Genomic DNA, 21,798 nt, shown 5'->3' with positions numbered 1-21,798 from the left:
GGATGCAGGGCTGGAATGAGCTCCTGTACCCAGAGCTCCCTGTGTCCATCCCTCTGGCCCTGGGGCACCTCAGGCAGGGGCAGGGCAGGATGACACCCACAGGGCTGAGGTCCCTGCCAGGCTCTGGCAGTGGCAGCAGAGCCCAGAGAGCGCCTGTCCTGTTGCAATGAACTGTGTGTGTGTGTGCCAGGGAAGGACTCGTGTCCCTGAACACCCCTGGGGCTGTGAGCAGGGCATGAGCTCAGGGGTGGGCACCTGACAGAGCCCTGACATTTCTGGCTTTGCCCATAAGAGCAGAGTTGGGCAAGGTGGCTGTGGTTAAACCCCTCTGGTCATCCAGTGACAACAGCGTCTCTGTCACTGTCCCTCCTTAAACAGAAAATAGGAGAAAATAAGGTGAACAGTTGTGGGTCACTATAGAGATTAATGTCAGGGGGACTACAAAGCAAGGGCCAAATGTAGAAAAAAGGAAAACCACGGAGAGACAAGAATTCAGCACAAGAATTCAACACGTCATAGTTGCTTTAGAAGACCTGTGTATTAATACAGAAAATCCAGAGGCCCTCTTATCCCCCTCATGTCCCTGCTGATCAGGACATCCCATGGATTGGAGGATCCCATGGGTCAGTCCATCCCAGCTGTCCCATCCCTGTGTTCCCAGAACACTTGCCCCCCCCACCCAGGCCATTGTTTTAGGGGTTACAGAGATGCCTCATGTGCGGCCAGCCCTGCTCAGGAGCAGCCAAAGACTTGGGCTGGGACCAAACCCACTCCAGCCACAGGAGCCAAGCACAGCAGGACAGGGGCTACTCTGGGCAAAGGGAACTCCATCCCAGCCACACCCTGGCCAAGGGGGCTCACGGGGCTCTTCTCACCTTTGTTATTCCATAATTCAAATTATCTTTTCCTTGGAGAGCTCTTTGAAGACAGAATTGGCAGACAGGCAGAAGCAGAGCTATAAAATGCACCAGTACAACACAGCAGTTCCTGAGAGGAATGAACCCTCCCAGGGCAGTGCTGTGGCAGGAGAAGCACCCAGGAGGAGGAGGATGAACTCAGTGCATGTGTGTGTCCCAAGGCACAGAGGGTGAGGGTGGCAGAGGTCAGGGCAGGGCTGGCAGTGGCAGGGCAGAGCCAAGGGCAGTGAGATGGGAGTGTGCAGCCTGCAGAGACATAGCAGCAGCTGTGGGACAGCACAGGACAAGCTGGGCTGGACATGGCCAAGGGCCCTGACAGGGCTAGCAGTGCCCAGGAGAAGCCAAGTTTTGGTTCCCTGGAGCACATCAGGGTTTGTGCCACCAAGGGCTTTGTGGAGACACCTTGTCCTGAGCAAGGCTGGGCACTGTCACCCCTTGTGCTGCCCTCAGCATGCCCCCACATCCCAGCAGCCTCAGGGATCTGCTGGGATCAGTCTCTGGGGAGCCTTGGTCAGGAATGGCCGTGGGGGGGGGCTCCTTCATGATCCCAGGGACTGCAGGTTTTTCAGAGAACTTTGGGTTTTACTTTTGCTCTGAGGGCTTTGTGCTACCAGGGCCACCAATTATCTCCTCCAAGGAGTTCAGGAAGAACTTCTGTTGGTGATGAACCTCAGTGGGACTGACACTGAAACTGTATGAAAAACAGAAACTCCCCAACATCTACTCAAGTGCTGGAGAATTTAGGCATTACTTTATTCTGGCCAGGATGTTATTATGGACAGCATGTGCAATAGAAATCATTCCGCCCACACGTGCCTGTTTTGTGCAGTGAAAATCATTTCATCACACATGGTTTTTTACTAGGCTTTTCACATATTTATAGAGACAAAACCCAAAGAAATCCATGTTACATTGAAGAAATCAATTGATCTAAATTCTTAGTATTTGATCTCCTGTTGGTTATTGATCCCTTTGCCTTTGATGTGAATTAGACCCTCATTCTTTGACTGTCTTACCAATCTTTTCCCAGACCAGGTGTCTCCAACCACACTGCAGGTTATGTTTGTCAATGCTCATTTACCTCCTGTGTATCTTCTGGTTACTCCCAGTCTGTAGATGTTGAACTCATTAGTCCTCACCCAACCTTGGTGATCAGAGTCTTTTGAAGAGAAACTTCAACTGCCCACCTCCTGGGCAAAGGCAAACAAACCCCTGACTGAAGCTACATTTAAAAAACCCTAGAAGTTGTATCATTTGCAACAATTCCATTAGGTTCAGTGTCATAATGCTCTCCTTGGATCCATGAGGCCCCACAGTACCACAACTGTCCCTTCATTCCAAGAAGCCCTGAAGTGTCACAAAGGTCTCTACAATTCCATGAGTCCCCACAGTGTGACAATGCCCCCTTAGTTCCATGTGTCCCACACTGTTACATGGCTCCTTAGTACCATGGAGTCCTGTAGTGTCACAATGATCTTGGTTCCCTGGTGCCACAACTGTCACAATTTCCATGGTACCATAAATGCCCCTTGGTCCCACAAGGCCCCACAGTGTCACAATGTCCCCTTGCTGCCATGACACTGTGTAATGTCACAGTTGTCTCCATGATTCCATACTGCCCTGCAGTGTCACAATGCACCATTGGTCAATGAGGCTCCAGTGTCACCATGGCCACTTGGTTCCACGGACCCCACAGTGTCACTGTGGTCTCCTTGGTCCACAAGGCTCTGAAGTTCCACAATGGTTTTTTGGTTCCATGAGGTTTGGTACAGTCACAATTCACTCCTTGGTTCCACAAGGCCCTGCTGTGTCACAGTGCCCATGATTCCATGAGTTTCCATGGAACCACCACAGTGTCCTTGGATCTGCCGTATCTCAGTGATCTCCTTGGTACCATCCTGCCCCAATGTCTCAGTAGCTTTTTGGTTCCATGAGTTTCCACAGTGCCACAAGGGCCTCCTTGATGCCATGAGGATACAAAAATTCCACATAAACATTGAGCAATGCCTGATTAACACAACCAAGAACATCTGTCTGCATTCAAATTAGGGGTTAAAGGTGAGAATGGCACCAGCAGCTTCCATCTGCAGCAGAGACAAAGCAAAAGGACAGGGACAGAGACTTCAGCTGAAAGACTCAGAGAATTCACAGAATCACAGAATCACTAGGTTGGAAGAGAACTTCAAGATCAACTCCAACTCCTGCCTAACACCTCCATATGGCACCAATTGCCATACCTAGTCTTTTCTTTAAACATACAGGGATGGTGTCTCCATCAACCTCAGGAGAGATCACACCAGAATTTTACCGCATTTACTGTAAAAAACATTTTCCCTAATATCCAACCTGTATTTCCCTTGATGGAGCTTAAGACTGTGTTCTCTCACTCTGTCAGTTGCTGCCTGGTGAAAGACACAAACCCCCACCTGACTAAAACCACGGTTCAGGAAGTTTTAGAGAGTGATAAGGTAACCTCTGAGTCTACTTTTCTACAGGATGAACAACCCCAGCTCCCTCAGCCACTGCTCACAGGGCTTGTGTTCCACACCCCTCACCAGCCTTGTTGCTTTTCTCTGCAAACACTCCAGCCCCTCCATGCCCAGAACTGGGCACAGCACTCAAGATATATCCCAACCAGGTCTGGTTACAGGGGAAGAATTACTGCCCTGCTCCTGCTGGTCACACCATTCCCGATCCAGGCCAGGTGTCATTGACCTTCTTGGCCACCAAGGCACACTGCTGGCTCATGTCCAGCCTGCTGTCCATCAGTGCCCCCAGGTCCATTTTCTGCCTGGTCACTGTCCAGCCACTCTCTCCCCAGCCTGGAGCAATGCAGGGGTTGTTGTGGCCAAAGCGCAGGACCCAGCATTTGGTCTTGTTAAACCTCACCTTGTTGGATTTGGGCCCTGGATACAGCCTGTCCAGGTCCCTCTGCAGAACCCTCCTACACTCCAGCACATCCACACTCACATCCAGCTTGGTGTCATCCGCAAATTTTCTGATGGTGCACTTAATTCCCTCATCCAGATCATCAATGCAGATACTGAAATCCACACTGGCTGGCTTTGATCCCTCAGCCATCCTGTAGGTGCCCTGTGATGGCACTCAAGATGATCTGTTCCATCACCTTGCTGGGCACTGAGGTCAGGCTGACAGGCCTGGAGTTCCCCAGATCCTCCTTCCAGTCCTTCTTGGGGATGTGCACACATTGGTACCTCCTGTCCTCTGGGACCTCCCTGGTGAACCAGGACTGATGATAAATGATGGAGAGCAGCATGGGGAGCTCATCCTGCAGCTCCCTCCTCCCCCTAGGATGGATCCCATCTACTCCCAGAGACACCTGTGAGAATCTGAGTGGTTTAGCAGTTCCCCAGCTACTTCGTCCTGGATTACAGTGTTCTGTTCTGATCCCTGTCCCCATCTATCAGCTGAGGAGAACACTTGTCCTGAGGAAAACCCATGTTATTGTTGGAAACTGAGGAAACAAAACAGAAACCTCAAACCTTTACTGACCTTTACTTACTATATTCCCCACTGCATCCATTTAAGAGCTAAAATTCTCTTTGTTCTTGCAACTGTTATTAATTAATTTTTAAAAATGTTTTCCATTTTTTTTACAAAGGTGGCCAGGTTATGTCCTAATGGAGCTTCCACTTCTCTACTTTTCTTTCTTCAAACCCTAACAAAATCCTTAAAATCTTTCTGAGTTGCCTTTCCCTCTATTCAAAGGTGATGCACCTTCTAGAGTTCCTCCAAAATCTCCATGTCCAGCTATGCTAGTCATTTTACTCACTACCTTCCTTTTGGACACAGGGACAGGCTGCTCCTGCTCCTTCAAAACTTCTTGAACACAGTCCATCCTTCTTGCAATCCTTTTTATTAAAGACTGTTCCCCTTTAAAAATCAGTACCTGATTCGTTACTCCCCAAATCTGCATCATGAAGAGGCCAAAGTCTGCTCTACAAAATTCCAGTGTAGAAGTTTTGTTGATGCCCCTCTTTCTTTCACAGAATATTGAAAACTTGATTATTTAATAGTCACTGTACCCCACTGTCATCCTCTGACCCCCATATCTTCAACCAGCACTTCTGTGTTTGTGAACAGCAGGAGACAGAGCTTTCCTTGGGAGTGGGAAGAGAAGGAAACCTCCCCAAGGTGCAGCCTGGAAGGTTCAGCCTGCAGGTGAGGAAAAATCACAGTCCCTGCCAGGGCAGAATGTTGGTGGCCGAGGTGTCCCAACTGAGGCTGGGCCATGCCATGGCTCTGTGTGCCAGGAGCCGGCAGCGCTGGGTGCAGGGAGCCCAGGGAGGGCACAGCAATGCTGGGCTGAGAAATGCTGGGGGGACAGCGAGATGGGCGTGTGCAGCCGCCAGGGCAGAGGAGCAGCATGCACAGGGGCACAGGCTGCAGGAGAGATGGCCAAGGGCTGGCAGGACCAGAGGCACCCAGGCCTTTGTGTCCTGGGCTGGGCAGCACCTCTGGAGCCCCACAGGACGAACTTTCCTTGCAGGGGCTGCACTTTGCTGCTGCCTCAGCCCTCCCTGAGCAGGCTGGCAGGGTTTGCAGGGTGATGCCATTTGTCCTTGCTGCCCCTCCCATCCCAGTGCCCCAGGAACAGCCCCCAGCCACCCGTGAGGGACAGGCCCTGCTGGGCCAGGCCTGGGCTCAGCCCTTGGCCTTTCTGCTGCCTCCAACCAGCCCAGGCCTTGCTCAGCATTGCAGTTCCTGCTCACAGCCTTGGGCTCCTGCAATCCTGCCCTCAAGGATCTGCTCTCACCAGTCCCTGGGGAGCCTTTGGCAGTCCCTGCCCTCAGTGAGGCCAGTGATGCTCCAAGGGACTTGGAGTTTTGCTTCTGAGTTCTGGAGCAGCTTCTTCAACCTTCTCTCAGTGCCTGAGTGTCAGGGACTCAGCCACAAATCTACCCTGGGGGTCATTAAAATAAAACCAGCCACCAGGAATTCTTTGTCTTCCTTCAATTGTCTTCAAGTCTCCAGGGCTTGTGCAGCTGCTTGGAGTCAGTTTGGAGTCCTGTTTAAGAGTGTGAAAAATACAGGTTACTGTTTTGGGAGAATTAAAAGATTTAATAAAAAGACGATAAGAGACATACATATAGCAAAGGGTTAAAACGGCCGGCTGCTTGGCATGCTGCCCAGAACACACCTCTTTGTTCACACCCCTTTAAATATGTTTTACAATCCCTCCATTTGTTTCATATTCATAGACCTTCATACATAGTCAACTCTTTCTGGGAACTGTTTAGCATGGCCACGCTTTGGGTATGCCTTTTTAGTACATGCATGTTTCTTGCCTTGTGGTTTTATTTTTTCCTTATTCCTTTTTAATTTGGGTGGTGGTCTAGTCGGTGCGTGTTGATAATTGTCTTGTCAGCTGCAGGGGTCCTCATCATATGTTCATGGACTGTTATCTTTGACTAAGCGGGTAGTTTAAGCATCCTATTTCTAAAAAAAACTTATGTCTAACTTTTACTATTAACTAAGAATGTATCCATATAGAAATGCTATTTTAACATTATACAAATAGCATTTATCCCAATACTTGCACAGAGCTAACAACATGTTATGCATATATAACAAGAGGAAGATTTCAAAGTGCATCTCTTGACTTCATTTACCTCAGGGGAATATTTTTCTACTTTTCAGTGCAGAGCGAAACTGATAGAAGAATTTGCCAAGGGATCTTGATGCTGAATATTTTCTTAGGAGGTCTGGGCACATGGAAGAAAGAGCCTCTTGCATGGTGACCCCGTTTGGACAACCTGCTCCTCACCCCCAGCCTCACCATGTCATGCTATCTCTCACCTGGGACTGACAACTCATAATATCAAAATATCTTATAAATTTCTCTTTCAAATGAAAATGTTGTTAAATATTAAAACTACAGTTATATTGTTCTTATTTATAATATTATTATTCTATAGTTTTAAAACCTGATATTAAATTTTTATATTAAAACTCTATACATTATCGTAAATCAAAAAAATTATTGGTCATTTGTTCTAAATTACACATTTCCCTTAATTAAATGAGCACTACTGGTTACAAATTTCTCCCTCTTTAAGATAATTCATAATATATGCAGTCATTTTATCATCTTTATTATCATAATTTTCTAAGACAGGGTCAAGGTGGGCACTTCGGGTGAAGGGAGACATTTGTGGGGCACATTTGGGGCAGTTTTGGATCTGGAGAAAGAATTTAGAAGGAGTCTGAGAGACAGGAAGACACATGGAGGCATTGAGTAGGATCTAAGAGAGAACTTAGGGATCCTGAGGGAAGGTCTGGTCTTCATAGTGGCACTTGGGTGTCCTGGAGGGCACTTGAGATCAGGGAGGAGAATCTGGGGAACTTCGGGATCCAGGCAGGCAGTTGGGGGATTCTGATGGGGCTCTCTGTGGCGCAGGGGATCATGGGAGTTGTAGGCGCAGGTATAATACAGTTTGATGGTGCAGCATCATGGTTGTTCCAGGCACAGCTGCACTGCTCTCGGTGAAGCGGGGCCACTGAAGGAGATGAAGTCATGGCTGAAATAGCACTCTATGGAACTGCAGCATGATGGGAGCTGTAGTCCCGGAAGTTGATTCTAGCGGAGTGTTACAAGCTCTTGTGAGGGCACTGGGGGACATTTTTGCTCTGAACAGCAACTCCAAGTCATCAGGTAGGGAATGTTTACAGTTCAGGAGCACTGGGGGGAGCTTGGGGAGATCTAACCGGGCTCTTTAGGGCACGGGGCACCAGCAGGAGTTTTAGGGCAAGGACTGTGTTATGAGGCGTTCTGAGCTCACGGGGGATAGCAAGAGATGAATTCCCAGAAATGGCTGTAACGGGCATCTGTGGGCTTGGGAGCATTCAGGGAATTCTGGAATGTTTTTGGGGGTACCCGAATGGGCGCTGAGGGGACACTTAGGGATCCTTGGAGGTTCTGAAGGACATCTATTAGACATACAGGGGGGCATACTGGGGTTCTGTGGAGCGCGGGGCATGACGGGTATTGTAGTCCCGGCTCCAATGGGGCTCTATGGGGCTGCAAGGCATGCTGGGAGTTAGAGGCAGAAAGGAAAAATGGCGCCGACTCCAGGCACCACCCCTGAGGCCCCAGTCCCCGGCCTGAACCTCCTTGGTGGCACCTTGGGCTGACACATACCTCAGGAGGGCGTCTGTTTTCACAGGGGAAAATAAGGTGTTTTACATTGCTGCAAAAGTAAAACAAAGGGGAGAAAACCCTGTTTGCTTGAGTGGAGGCAGTTCTCCAAGCAAAGCGGGTTCCAGGTGAGACAGGGCAGACAGGATGGGGTTGGAGAATGTGGAGCAAGTTTGTCCACACTGGGTCAGACCTCAAGGCACAGCTTCTCTGAGCAGGCCAGACCTCCTGAGGAGAAACTCTGGATCAATATCAATCACAGAATGCTGCAATCACCTCTGCTTTCAAGAGAACAGCAATAAAATCCATCCTTTAAAATAGGAATGGATATTTTTAAGAAACAATTTGAAGTGTTTTTCCATAACTATTAGAGGAAATATTCCTAATGAACTATACCAGACCAGAGGGAAATCAAGGCAGAGCCATGGTTTGTTAGGAAACCTCTCAAGAACTCCAAGTGAGAATCAAACTCCAAAGTTTCCAAAAGCTTTAATGGATCCCACTGAGGGACACGAGTGAGAAAGTGTTCCCAAGCTTCAATCAAAGCAGAGAACTGGAGGCAGAGATGACAGGTGGGGACAAAGAGAAGCCAAGTCATGGTGCCCTGGGGCACAACAGGGTCTGTGCCACCAAGGGCTCTGAGGAGACACCTTGTCCTGAGCCACTGGGGTCTCCTGGCACAGCCCCAGCAAGGCTGGGCACTGTCACCCCTTGTCCTGCCCTCAGCATCCCCCCACATCCCATTGGCCTCAGGGATCTGCTGGGACCAGTCCCTGGGGAGCCTTGGTCAGGGATGGCCCTGGGGGCTCCTTCATGCTCCCAGGGACTGCAGGTTTTTCCAAAGGCTTTGGGTTTTGCTTTTGCCTTAGAGTCTCTGAAAGCTTTGTGCAATCATGGCCTCCAGTTACCCTCTTTAATTAGTCTCTTGAGAGCCTTTGTCAGTAACAACACTCAGTAGGTCTCAATGCCTCTAGGTGCTTCAGCTTTCAAAGGTTCTTTAATTTTTCCTTTCTACACTGACTTTCTGAGAACTGACAACACTCAGACAAAGAGGGGGTTTCAATTTTTTTTAAGCAATCCAAAATTTTTAAGGTTCCCCACTGCATACAGGCACAAGGTGCCACCAAAGAAATTCCTCATCCCCAAGGCAGAACCCTGCAAGCAATGTTTGAGACCTTTTCACTCCTTGGTTCCCTGAGGTCTTGCAGTGTCACAAAGGGCCCTTGGTTCCATGAGGTTCTGGGCTGTCACAGTGGAGATTTGGGTCCACGGGGCCCCACGGTGTCACAATGCTCTTTGTAGTTCCGTGAGGCCTTGATCTGTCACAATGTACCTTTGGTTCCCTGAGCTTCATTGGTGTCACCATGGTCTCCTTGGTTCCATGAGGCATCACGATGTCACAACGCACCCTTGGTTCCATGAGGTTCCTGCAGAAGGACTTCCCCCATGGCCCAGCAGAGCTCATCTGTTCTGTCCATCAGCTGGGGCCATAACTCAGGGCATCTTCCCCCTCCCAGGAATTGATGAGATAACCCAGGCTGGACATCTGTCCTGTCCTGAGTTCTCTCTGGTGCCAGGCAGGTGGAATTCCAAGCTGACCATGAGCATCTTGCCCTGAGACCAGCTGAAGGGAGATAAGCCTTGAATTCCTGAGTGACACACACTTCACTTTACAAACAATAAAAGCCACACAAAATTTTCACAAAGCAGAAGTCTTCTGCATAGTCCCTGCAAACGGGCAGGGCTTCTCTCCCAGTTCTGGATGCATCTTGGTGGTTCCTTTTCTGGAAGCTGAGTGAAAGGGCTCCATGTGCACTCCCTCATCAAGTTGGTGGTAGGTTATATTGACTCACTATCTCTGCTATTTCTTCACTAGCTGTAATATAGGTAAGTTTATTGTGCACTGTGTTTGTATCTACCTCCACTTCTTTTGTATATCCTGTACAGTAAGAGGTCCATTTAAAGATTCTTGCCTGTTTATGTTGAATCCATTCAGTAAATAATTAATTTTAGAATAGACTTAATCAGCCATGGTAAAGAACTTGTGAGCAAGAGCAATTTATGCTGCAGGCCACCTGAACCAGAGCTACTGCCAGAAACCTGAGCATAAGGCAGGACTTGTCTAAGCTTTCATTCCATTTGTAACATATTTCATTTAAGAACAAAAAGAGGGAAGATCTTTTCTTTTCCACATTTATTCCTTTCCTGTTTATACACTGATATCAGCAATTTCCAGTTGACATTGATCCCCAGCACCTCCTAATGGAGTCTGAATAGATATGAAAATCAAGATGCTTTATGGCTGACCATCAATCACACTTTGTCCTTACCCCCACCCCACCATTTCCCTTATTCAACCCCTGGCACTCAGAGCAGCTTTGTGCCAATCTGAGCTTCCTCCACTCCAGGCTGTGCCTGCAGCTTTCAGCTCCTTGGCTCTGGCTCCCACCTGCTTTCCTTGCAGAAGGAAATGCTCAAGACACAGAAGGATGTTCATTTATTTTCAGGAAACAAACCAAGGGAAGACACAGCTCCATAAAAAACAAAGCTCATTCCTCTACTGGATATTACATCCTCTTTCCACAGCAGACAGTCTCAGAGCAATGGAAAAAACATTCTGTGCCCAGCACAGATTCCAGTATGCTCCAAACCCTCCCTGCCCCGATTCTGTCCAGATTTGCTCTTTGCACACACGAGTCACACGCTGAAATCACGAGCTCCCTCCCATGCCCAGAGGAAGGAAAAGAGCGAAAGTGGCTGCAGAGCTCTCTTGTGCACAGTTACAGCTGCACTAATGCCAATGTTCTGGGCTCACAATAGCTTGATCCAACACGCTCTACTGCATCTGTTCCCTGGGTAGAAATCTGGGTGGGTGGCCAGGCCCAAGGAGTGCTGGGCAATGGAGCCACATCCAGGGGTGTCCCCAGGGCTCAGGATTGGGGCCAGGGCAATTAAATCTCTTTCTTGCTGATCTGGACGAGGCCATCGAGGGCACCCTCAGTCAGTTGCCAGGTGAGCCCAGGCTGGCTGGGAGTGTGGCTGTGCTGCAGGGCAGGAAGCTCTGCAGAGGGATCTGCACGGGCTGGAGCCATGGGCCCAGGACAATTGGATGAGGTTACCCAAGGCCAAGGGCTGACTCCTGCCCTGGGCTCACAACCACCCCAAATCCCTGACTGTGCCCTGCCCCTGATCCCCACAGCCTGTCCTGTTTCCTTCATCCCTGCAGTGCCAGGGACTTTCTGGGACAAGGGAGCTCTGCTGTGGGGATGGAGGGCGGTGCAAGGGCCATGACTGCAGTGGGAACCACAACTCATCAGGTTTGTGTCCTTTGGGGTCAGTTTGGGTCCTTGGTGAGACTCAGAGGCATAGTTAGGTTTCTCTTCATGGCCAACATAAAAATGTAACAATGATATAATTCCATAAACATCACCATTTCCACTCAGCTCTGTACAATGTATCTGATGTGTCCTATGTGGGAAGATAGTTTGTAAGGATAGTACAGAAGGCAATCTTTCGTGATGAATTACAGCTGTACTGTTTCTGGGAAATGAAAACAGCCTTTCCTGCCCAATGAGCAATGGTATTCTAAAAGTGTGGGCTAGCTAGTCAAGGGTGAGTTACAGATGCAGTTAGAGCTTGAGACCCAGAGTCTGCTGCAGTTTGGGATGGAGGCTGTGCTGTGAAGAGGAAGGGGCATGTTGTTGTGTAAGGAACAGACAAGGTAAGATGCTGTGTGAGGGACACAAAGGGTTAGGTGTCCGCGTAGGGGACAGGTTGGGGTTAGCCTGTCTTGCAGAAGGAAACTTAGAGACAGGAGAGAAGAAGTCAGTGTTGTGTGGAGCTCCACATGAGGAAAGGGTCAGAGTTGCCTGAAAGAAGTGGTGAAAATTACTTAATAAAGGACTGATGATGGTGTCAGTCATGTCTGTGTTGATATAATTGCTGTATCTGCCATGCACAAGGTATTTATATATGAGTACAGTTTTAGACAAAGACATTAGAAAGGGTGATTCTTTAAGAGAATTAAACAAAATTTATGTGTTGACTAATGTGGAATGACCAGAGAACAAATGGAGAAGGAAATCTGGGGGCAATGGGAAGGCCATTGAACCACCTAGTCCAGATGTCCTTAGACATGGCCATTTAAACAGGAGAGGGCGAATCACCCAAATGAAGAGGAATATGAAATAATAGACAGTACAGGGGTAACACAGGTAGATGGGAAGATCAGTATTTCTTCCCCTATCATCAGTAAAATTTCAAGAAATTTCTGTTATCTCCTGGTGGGGAAACTTGGACATTTCTTCAAGTACTCAAATGCCCCAGCTAATGAGATGTGCTTGTGCCCCTTGCAAACTGCACATTCCCTACAGCCCCAGAGGGCTCCTGTCCTGTAAACATCTGCTCTGGCTCATTCCAAAATCAGGATCAGCATTGTCCTGGGATCATCAGGGAGCTGAGGTTGGAAGGGACCTCAGCAAGTCCAACCCGCCACAAACTGTCCCAGACCAAGTGGTTTGAAGCTTGATTTGGTCTGAATTTGAAAACCCCAATGGCCAGGGATGGGGCAGTGTTGAGAATTGGTTAGAAAGCCATGGACACAACTGTGGATATGGCTCGGCTGAGGCCTTGTTGCAGGAGAGCAGCTCCTGCTAAGTAGTAGCTAGGCCTTGCTCTTAAGCAGATTTTGCTGAGCAGCAGTGTTTGCTTTTAAGAGACTTTTGCAAAAGCAATAGAGCTAGCATAATTTGCAGAGTTAGGCGATAAGTAATACATATGTCCATTGTTCAATCAAGGCCTTAACTTCCAGGGAAGCACGTAGCAAGCGAGGTATAACCCTGGGACGGATACTATATAGCAATAAGTATAAGGGAAATAGAAGCAGCGAGATAGCACGTATGCTTTTTGGCTAGAAATTCAGTAGGCGTGATTATCTCACACTTGCAAAAACCAATAATAAGAGAAGGTGTACCTAGTAAAAACCAATAAGATTGTACTAATATGAATAATGCTGATTTATGCTGTGTTGGGCCATAAAACTGTCTGGTGCTCTCAATAAAGTTGGATTATGCTTTATCAATCATGTTGATTGTCTGGCTGATCCCCTCGCTATTCCTCCACGAGCAGCTCTGCACCCCCGCAGTGGCGCCCGAACAAGTGGCTTCCGGCCCTAAGGGCTTCTACCATAGGGCTCGTTCCACCGCACCGTTGGAGGTAAGCGAGTGGGGAAACTCCAAGTTGCAGCGCTTGGAAGGCAAAGATTCCTGTATGCTGGCATACTGCTGGTTTCCGTGCCTGGGTATTCCACATTCCGGAGGCTCGCCATCCCGATTACGCTGCCGTACAGCGTTTCACATGACTGTGGTAAAGGCTGCAATGTAAGGTGCGCACGCAAATCAAGTTTTGATTCCTGAGCTGCCCCCTTCATTAGTTTAAAAAAAACTTTAATATAAGGGGACATTAGGGCTAAGCAGACAGGACAAGTGGCTTTTAATTTATTTAAATGCTTTTCAGAAAAGCAAAAGGTGGAAATAGATTATAAGAAGGACTTTGTAAAGTTATTAGACTATGCTAGGGAGAAAGGATTTTTTTATTGCTCCTGAGGAGCTTTTTACAGTTGAGGAATGGAAAAAACTAGGAGATTGTTTAGCTTGGGAGATCATTCGGAAAGATAAGATGTCTAAAAGGCTAGTTCAGCCTTGGCAGGCTATATTTAACTCTTTTGAAGCATATCAGGCTGAGAAAAAAAATTGCTGCTGTTGCGTCCATACATTTAGACGGTAAACCTCTTGCTGCAGAGCGAACTGCACAAGCTGGTATGTATGTTTTTGGAGGAAATAATCTTCCAGATCCACCAACTCTGTCACAATTTACAATGCCACAAAAATCTGTTTCTAACGCAGCTGTTCAGTCTCCTTCTTTAGAAGAGCCCTCTGCCTCTCCCACGGACATAATGAAACAGCAAACTGAGCAAGTTTCAGATAAGGAAGTTGAGGAAAAAGCAAAGATAAAAGTAGGAATTGAGGCTAGAAATTGGAATAAAATCATGAGGGAAGCAATAGCAGCTGGGGACCAAAATTTTGTTGCAAAATTGCAGGGAGACTCAATAGTTAAACAGCAGACATTTCCGGTTACATATTCTCCTACTGCAGAAGGCATGCAGGTAACAATAGCTCCCTTGGATTGGAAGTTGTTAATGCAATTACTTAGTACAGTAAATGAGGCAGGAATACACGGGGAGCCTACAAAACAAGTGCTTAATTATATTTGGGGTTCAGGACTATTATTACAAGAGGACATGAAAAATGTTTTTAAATTAATTATGACACAATCACAGTTTATGCTATGGCAGGCTCATTTTCAAGCTTTATGTGAAGAATCTGCACGTATTGAAAGGGCATCTAATGATCCACTTAGGGGAGTCACAATGGACAGATCTCTGGGAATAGGTCAATTTGCTAGGATAGACGCCCAAGCATTATTTGGCCCAGATATTGTAAAGGAGGCAATGCGATTAGCTAGGGCTACATATGATTTAGTTAGAACTGAGAGAGGAGAATTACCATCCTATATGCATATTAGACAAGGTCCACAGGAGTCATTTTCTAGTTTTGTGGACAAGCTTACTGCTGCAATAGAGAGAGCAGGAGTACCCCAATATATGCAGGGACCACAGCTTAAGGAGTGTGTTATACAAAATAGCAATGCACAAGTAAGATCGATAATAGCTACATTATCAGGTGATTGGACTGTAGTGGATTTGTTAGATCGTATGAGTAAAATTCCACAAGGAACTCAAGCTATGTTAGTTGAGGCTGTTAAGGATTTAACATTAACTCTAAAAGGCAGGCAGTCTCAGGATCAAGCTTTTGCTGTTGCTGCACTTGAGCCATTAAAGCCACATAAATTTCAGACTGCTGACAAGTCTCACTCCAATGTGAGGTGTTTTCGATGTGGGCGGAATGGCCACATACGAAGAGACTGTCAAACTACAAATGTTTGGTGCCGTATCTGTCAGCGTAACTCACATTCCACACACGAGCGTGAGGGGATGCAGCGCGAAGACACCAACTGCATACCAAGTCACCCAAGTACCTCCAGTAGCCCCTCCTTGTTCCCTGCCTGCAAACGCCAGCCAGCCACTGCAACAGGTTCCTTGCTCCCTGCTGGTGAACTTCAGCCAGACACAAAGAGGGAGCCTCGGCCTGGACTTGGCAACCGCAATGGACCTTGTACTTAAAGACTCTAAACCTTTAAATGTTCCTACTGGGGTTTGTGGACCTTTAATTTTAAATGGACAGTCTTATGGAGCTTTATTATTGGAACGATCTTCAACTATGTTTACAGGGACTAACTGTTGAACCTGGAGTTATCCATGTGGATTATACAGGTGAAATTATGATTATAGTTCATACATGTTTTCCTCCTATCAGTATTCCTGCAGGAAGCCGCATAGCTCAGCTGATTCCACAACAGCAGCTGATTAAGGAGGCCCAAGGACCACTGCGAGGAACTGGTGGATTTGGATCTACAGGAGGTTTGGTATTACTTACTCTTACAATGGATCAGCACCCTGTTGTGGAGGATATATTACGTTTTGCTCAACAGGAAAGGTGACTTTGAGCCTTATTGGATACAGGTGCTGACATTACCATAGTTGCTAAGCGTCATTGGCCATCTGATTGGCCACTGCAAAATCGTCTAGAGGCAGTTGAAGGGGTTGGACGTGGATTTTACAAAAATTGGCTACAATTATTTCTGAAAGAGCTGTTTCTCGGAGAGTGGAGGATGTACCCACTGACATTGCTATTTTACAGGGAAAAGATCACCTCATGGGTGCTCTCACACAGCTCACAGCGAATCATCAGACGCTTGTTTTGGAATGGCTTTTTACATCTGTGCAACCTAGGATGCAAGGACCTGCTGAGGTACAATAGATGGGTAGAGGTTACGTGTGTGTTATTACTCCCACAGGACCCATTTGGGTACCCAGCAAATGGATTCATCCAGTGACTGATGATGGAAGCTGCACCTCCTCCACCTCAGACCCAGGAAGAAGAGGAACAAGAGGAGAGAAAGCGCCTGAGGGATCATCTGGCAGTGCAACCCCTGGTCCAAAAACTCGAGAGTCTTCTGAAGAGGACCATTGAGTGGTCAACTCTTTCTGATTTGGAAGAGTTTGCTATTTACCAATCTTCATTATTTGCTGATCAATTTGGACTGGGAAAGAGACAATGTAATAAATGTAAAGAGACAATGTAATAAAAAATGTAAGAGAGGTGCATGGGTATTGATAAAATGTGGTAGATATAAGGAAAATTGTTGGTTACATCAAACACACTTATGGCAACCTGTGTGTCTTGTTTGTACTGAAAAGCTGCAACATACTAATTGGCAGCGAGAGGCTTTGGCATTAATTGACACTCACTTTTCCTCAGGAGGTGAACAACGTGATCGCCGGCAACCTTCTCTTGTAACTGTAGGGTATGTTGTTGAAAATTGTAAGAACAGGTATTGATTTTTAGTACGTTGGCGTCTCTTGTTTGCTATCCAACAGATAGAGTGGTTTGCTGCTACAGTAGTACTAAAATCTGTCTGTTCTCGGGATATCCCAGATATTACACGTCACTGTTGTATACAAGAACATCAATGGGATGATGTTATTAAGGGGCATCTTTGGCCTGAATCTAGGCATGGTAATCTTAGAGGTGCTAATCGCTTCTTTCACCCTGACTGAAGCATGGGTACCAACACAACCCAAAACTAATGTGTGGGTTACCCTGGCAAATAAGACTGGGCAAGATGCTATATGCCTGTCTTTATCAACACCAGGTAATCCTTTTTCTACATGCTTGGTTGGTATCCCACTTGATTCCTGGCCGTGTCCTGATGCACTTTCAGTCTGTAACATTTCAAATCCGAAGAACAATGTTAATTTTTGGAACTCATGGGTTCCATTTTTAAAGCATGCATCTTTAGAACCCCAAAGAGTTGGAATTGATGGGGTCAGTTCGAGCTGATGCATGTGTGATGTTCAATTACTCTAGAAAATCTTCACATCAGCCAGTCACAGTTTTGGTAAATGCATCTCTTTCAGTGTATCGAAATGCTTCACTGTGGTGCAATTATACTTCTGCTACTATCTCAGAGTCCACAAATTTTGCTTTGCCCCCAGGTGTGTTTTTGATTTGTGGGGACAGAGCTTGGCCAGGCATACCATCTAGATTGAGAGGAGGACCATGTACCTTAGGAAGACTTACCTTGTTTACTCCTAATGTGTCAATGATTTTACAGGCACGTCGAAGACATCTTCGCATTAAAAGATTGGCTCATGCTTACAAATCTGATTGTCAGGATAATGTCAAATTTTTTTCAACTGCACAAATTATAGCAGCATCTATTTTTACTCCAGGTGCTGCTAGTGCAAGAGCTTTATCTCAACTTGATAAACTTGGCTGTTGGTTAGCAAAACAGACTAATGCTACCTCTATAGCTCTATCACAACTTTTGACTGACGTTGATTCTGTTCGTCATGCTACTTTGCAAAACCGAGCAGCTATAGATTTTTTGCTTTTAGCACAAGGCCATGGATGTGAAGACTTTGAAGGAATGTGTTGCATGAACCTTTCTGATCATTCTGTGTCCATTCATAAACAAATAAGTGATTGAAACAGCTTACTACTCACTTGCAAGAATACACTGGATTAGGTTTAACTGATTGGCTAAAGTCATTACATTTGGGGCCATGGCTGACATCTCTTTTACAGCACCTTATAATAATTGCACTTGTAATTGTGGTTGTACTTCTGCTTGTTCCGTGCATTTTTCAATGTTTGCAGAAAAGCATGACACGCATAGCAGAGTCTGCCATGAGTCATGCTTTTCTTGCACAAAATAAAAAAGGGGGAATTGTTGAGAATTGGTTAGAAAGCCATGGACACAACTGTGGATATGGCTCGGCTGAGGCCTTGTTGCAGGAGAGCAGCTCCTGCTAAGTAGTAGCTAGGCCTTGCTCTTAAGCAGATTTTGCTGAACAGCAGTGTTTGCTTTTAAGAGACTTTTGCAAAAGCAATAGAGCTAGCATAATCTGCAGAGTTAGGCGATAAGTAATACATATGTCCATTGTTCAATCAAGGCCTTAACTTCCAGGGAAGCACGTAGCAAGCGAGGTATAACCCTGGGACGGATACTATATAGCAATAAGTATAAGAATAAGGGAAGTAGGAGCAGCAGGATAGCACGTATGCTTTTTGGCTAGAAATTCAGTAGGCGTGATTATCTCACACTTGCAATAACCAATAATAAGAGAAGGCGTACCTAGTAAAAACCAATAAGACTGTACTAATATGAATAATGCTGATTTATGCTGTGTTGGGCTATAAAACTGTCTGATGCTCTCAATAAGGTGAATTATGCTTTATCAATCACATTGATTGTCTGGCTGATCCCCTCGCTATTCCTCCACGAGCGGCTTCGCACCCCCGCAGCTCTGCAGCTCGGGGAGCTCGGCCTGAAAGTCACTGCCAACATTGATTTGTCTAAAAGCAATAAGTAAACAGAGATAAGAAAGGCAAGTGGTGTGTCAAGAGACACATCCCATGGACCCACAGGCTTGAACCCCTCCCAGCTGACTCGAAAAGAGCAGTTCTTCTGCTGGCCAGTCCTCAAATTTGCCATCCTGTAATCCCTATGGCAAAACTCACGGCCGAATGGGGGCTCTTGCTTTCCTTTTCATGGTTTCTCTCCTTTCCACCTGAAAGAGATGAAAAGAATGCTGCAGATAAAAATCATTCTGCCGCCACGTGTCAGGAGCCTTCCTTCTCATCCTCAGCATTGCAAAGCACCAATTCCTCTGTCCCAAAGACCCTCAGTTTGCTGTAATTGCTACATTTCACTTGCAACTTCTGAGGCAGGACGCCCCAGATGGTTGCAGTATCCTCAAGAGGGGAAGCAGGAAGGCATGCACTGCTGCCTTCAGTCTTGAGGCCAGCGAGAAGACCCAAAGGAACGACATGGAAGTTGTGCCGGGGAGCCTTAGGTGGAATATGAGCAAGAGGTTCTTTAGCCACAGGATGCTTGGGCACTGGAACAGGCCCCTCAGGGAAGGGGTGATAGCAGCAAGGCTGCCAGAGCTCAAGAATTGTTTGGACATTGCTCTTGGGCACAGGGTGGGATTCTTGAAGCTGTCCTGTGCAGGAATTTTGTGGATCTATTTCAACCATGCAAATTTGGTGATACTGTGATTGTGTTGTTGAGAAGAACCACACAAGATGGTATTGCACACCTGCCTCTGACCAAGATGCAGAACTAGCCCTACAAGCACTGAAGAACATCAAGAAATGTGTACCAATATCTCTAGAGAAAAGAGATCCCGTGGAGGTGGCAGAGGAAAGATCTATAAAGATATCAAAGGATTATGTATCTGTAAGTGAGTAATGTAAGTGAGTAATGTAATATGTAAGTACATAATAATGGCTGTAACCAGACTGGTTTTTGTAGGTGAAAGCCTGTATTGGAGGACAAGCCTTTCCAACTGCTTGCATGTCCTGAACAGCAGGGATCATGGAGGAGAAGTTCCATCTTTGTGGTTTTAAAGCTTTGGGGGAAGTGTGAGCAGAGCCAGAGCCCAAGAGGATTTGTTGACCCCAAAGCCCTGAACTCCTCAGTAAGGAGCAGATGGTTTTGGTGTCAGCGCAACATAGTTTTAGGACTTCAGTGGGTACCAAGCACTTTGAATGGGATCATCAGTGGATAAGAATCTGCAATTGCCCCATGACACCTCTCTGCGTCACCTAGGGAATGGTCTGCATTTCAACTGGAGCCATCAGTATTCCTAGAGAAGTTGGAGCCCACTGTCATGTGTATCCTGCTCTGGGGAAAGTGAGCACAGACCATGGGTGTCATGGCTGGTGGGACAGGCATCTGGAGCCTCCTGTCTTTCTGTTGGTGGTTTGAGGACAGACAGGGATTTCCTTACCTTGGGGAGTGGCAGAGTGCTGCGGGGATGCCTGGCGGCTGACGAGGAGATGAGGATGTGGATGCAGAGGCCAGAGCTGGCGCTGAGGCCAGAAGGTGTGTGGTCAGGGGCACTGAGGAGCAGATGCTGCAGCTGCTGCTGCTCCGCTGCTCCACCAGTGTTCCACCAACGGCCGCAGGAGGAGGAGACAACGCCGGTTGCTACGGGCACAGCCAACATTCCATGCAGAACCCCAGGGTGCCCAGGGGACGCAAACAGCAATGGGCCACCTTTGCCTATTTTACTGCTTCTGGTGCAAGTTTGCTCTGAGCATCGTCCTCCCATTGGGCATTTGTGCTCAGTCCTCTGGATGGGGCAAAGCAGGGCAGGGGCAGCTCTGGATCTCCTCCTCTGTGCTTCTCTCTAAGGTGCCTCCAGCTGCAGCTGTGCAGGAGCCTGGGTCTGTCAAAGGACCCAGAGCACATTGCCTGCACTGGAGAAGCAGAAGGACTCGTGCTGCTGGCTCTCTTTTGGCTCTGAGAGGAGCAAGAAATTGCAAGTTCTTCTGTGGAGAAACAATTCCAAAGCATTTTCTCAAAGTCGAGGCATTCGTGCTGCTTCTTTCTAAATTATCTGGTACCTAAATAATGTTGCCTGGTGTTTTCCCTCCTTTCGGGTCCTGAGCTGGTCTCTCAGTTCAACACTCATTCCTTGAAACTTGGAGAAACAGGTTGTTTTCCAGGTGAAATGATGAGGACAGGCCAGCAGCAATTCCTTAGCAAAAAGTTGATGCAGAATTCCTGGGTCTTTCTTCCCACTCCCCTGGAGGAGCCAAATGTTCATCTCAAAAGCCTGTTGGATTCCTCTAGGAGACTAACAGTAACAGAATTCCTATTTCACACCAATGGTCTTCCCATTTGTTTTCCTAGTCATGTCCCAGATACGGCAAAAGCCAGCAGGTTGGGTTGCTTTCCTGCCTGAGGTTAAGTAAAGCAAATCTTGCTTCCTTCCCAGGCTGCTTGTTACACAGACAGCAGCAAAGGGAGGGGCAGCTGTAGCAAGGCCCACTGCAAAGCCAATACTTTGTAGGCTCCAAATGCTGCCTGGCTCCATCAGACAAGGGCAAGCTTGTGTCAGTGTCCCAGAAGCAGCCTGGCAATTGCCCCTGCATTGCCACCCCTCCTTCTGTGCTCACCAGCTCCCAAAGCCTGGCCAGGGAATGCCATTTCCTGGGCCAGCTAAAGGGGCGAGTTTGATGCTTCTTTGGTGCAGATGCCAAAGCTGTGAGAAGTGAGAGGGTAATGTTCACACGCGCTTTGCTTCGGATGAGGAGGTTGCTCGAGGCCCAGAGTGGGAGGCTGGTCCTTTCAGGAGAAACTGAACTGAACTACTGCTTTCTTTTTAGTGCATGTGGCTATTAATGTTACAGAATCAGAGAGATTAGAAAAGTCCTTGGATGTGGCCAAGTCCATCTGTGCACCAAAACTCAAGAAAGCTTTGTTGCTGGGTTAAAGGACTAAAGCCTGCAGCTTTTATCCCTGCAAGCATAGTGAGACAAGGCCAAGTCATTTAGACCCAATTGCCTGAATTAAACCAAGCCTCCCTTTGCAGTCCCAGGTGAGATTTTCAGGAATCAAAGGATGAAACCCCACCGTTATTCCATTGGCAGGAATGGGGACACACCTTTGTAAGTCCCGCCAGCTGAGCAAGGGGCTGGGCCTGCGGGAGGAGGCACGTGCCCAGATTCTTCTCTCGGGGCAAATGCT

At 47.2% G+C, this 21,798-nt stretch overlaps 1 protein-coding gene and 2 long non-coding RNA genes across 3 annotated transcripts in view; all 3 read right to left on the bottom strand.

Moving 5' to 3' along the window:
- Positions 1–21,798, bottom strand: part of LOC306815182 — a 152,501-nt gene that overhangs the window by 54,477 nt on the left and 76,226 nt on the right. The gene's annotated exons all lie outside the window — the stretch shown is intronic.
- The window catches only part of LOC306815179 (class I histocompatibility antigen, F10 alpha chain-like), a 181,250-nt gene that overhangs the window by 123,380 nt on the left and 36,072 nt on the right, over positions 1–21,798 (bottom strand).
- On the bottom strand, positions 18,565–20,296 carry LOC306815189. The gene is made up of 3 exons (XR_013777343.1): positions 20,054–20,296; positions 18,780–18,829; positions 18,565–18,614 (listed from the first exon to the last, which is right to left on the bottom strand). It is a non-coding gene; the product is annotated as an uncharacterized lncRNA (long non-coding RNA).

The sequence above is a fragment of the Erithacus rubecula genome (assembly GCF_903797595.1).
Source record: "Erithacus rubecula genome assembly, contig: scaffold_105_arrow_ctg1, whole genome shotgun sequence".
Classification (NCBI taxonomy): Eukaryota; Metazoa; Chordata; class Aves; order Passeriformes; family Muscicapidae; genus Erithacus; species Erithacus rubecula.
This window is presented reverse-complemented; position numbering and strand designations above follow the sequence as displayed.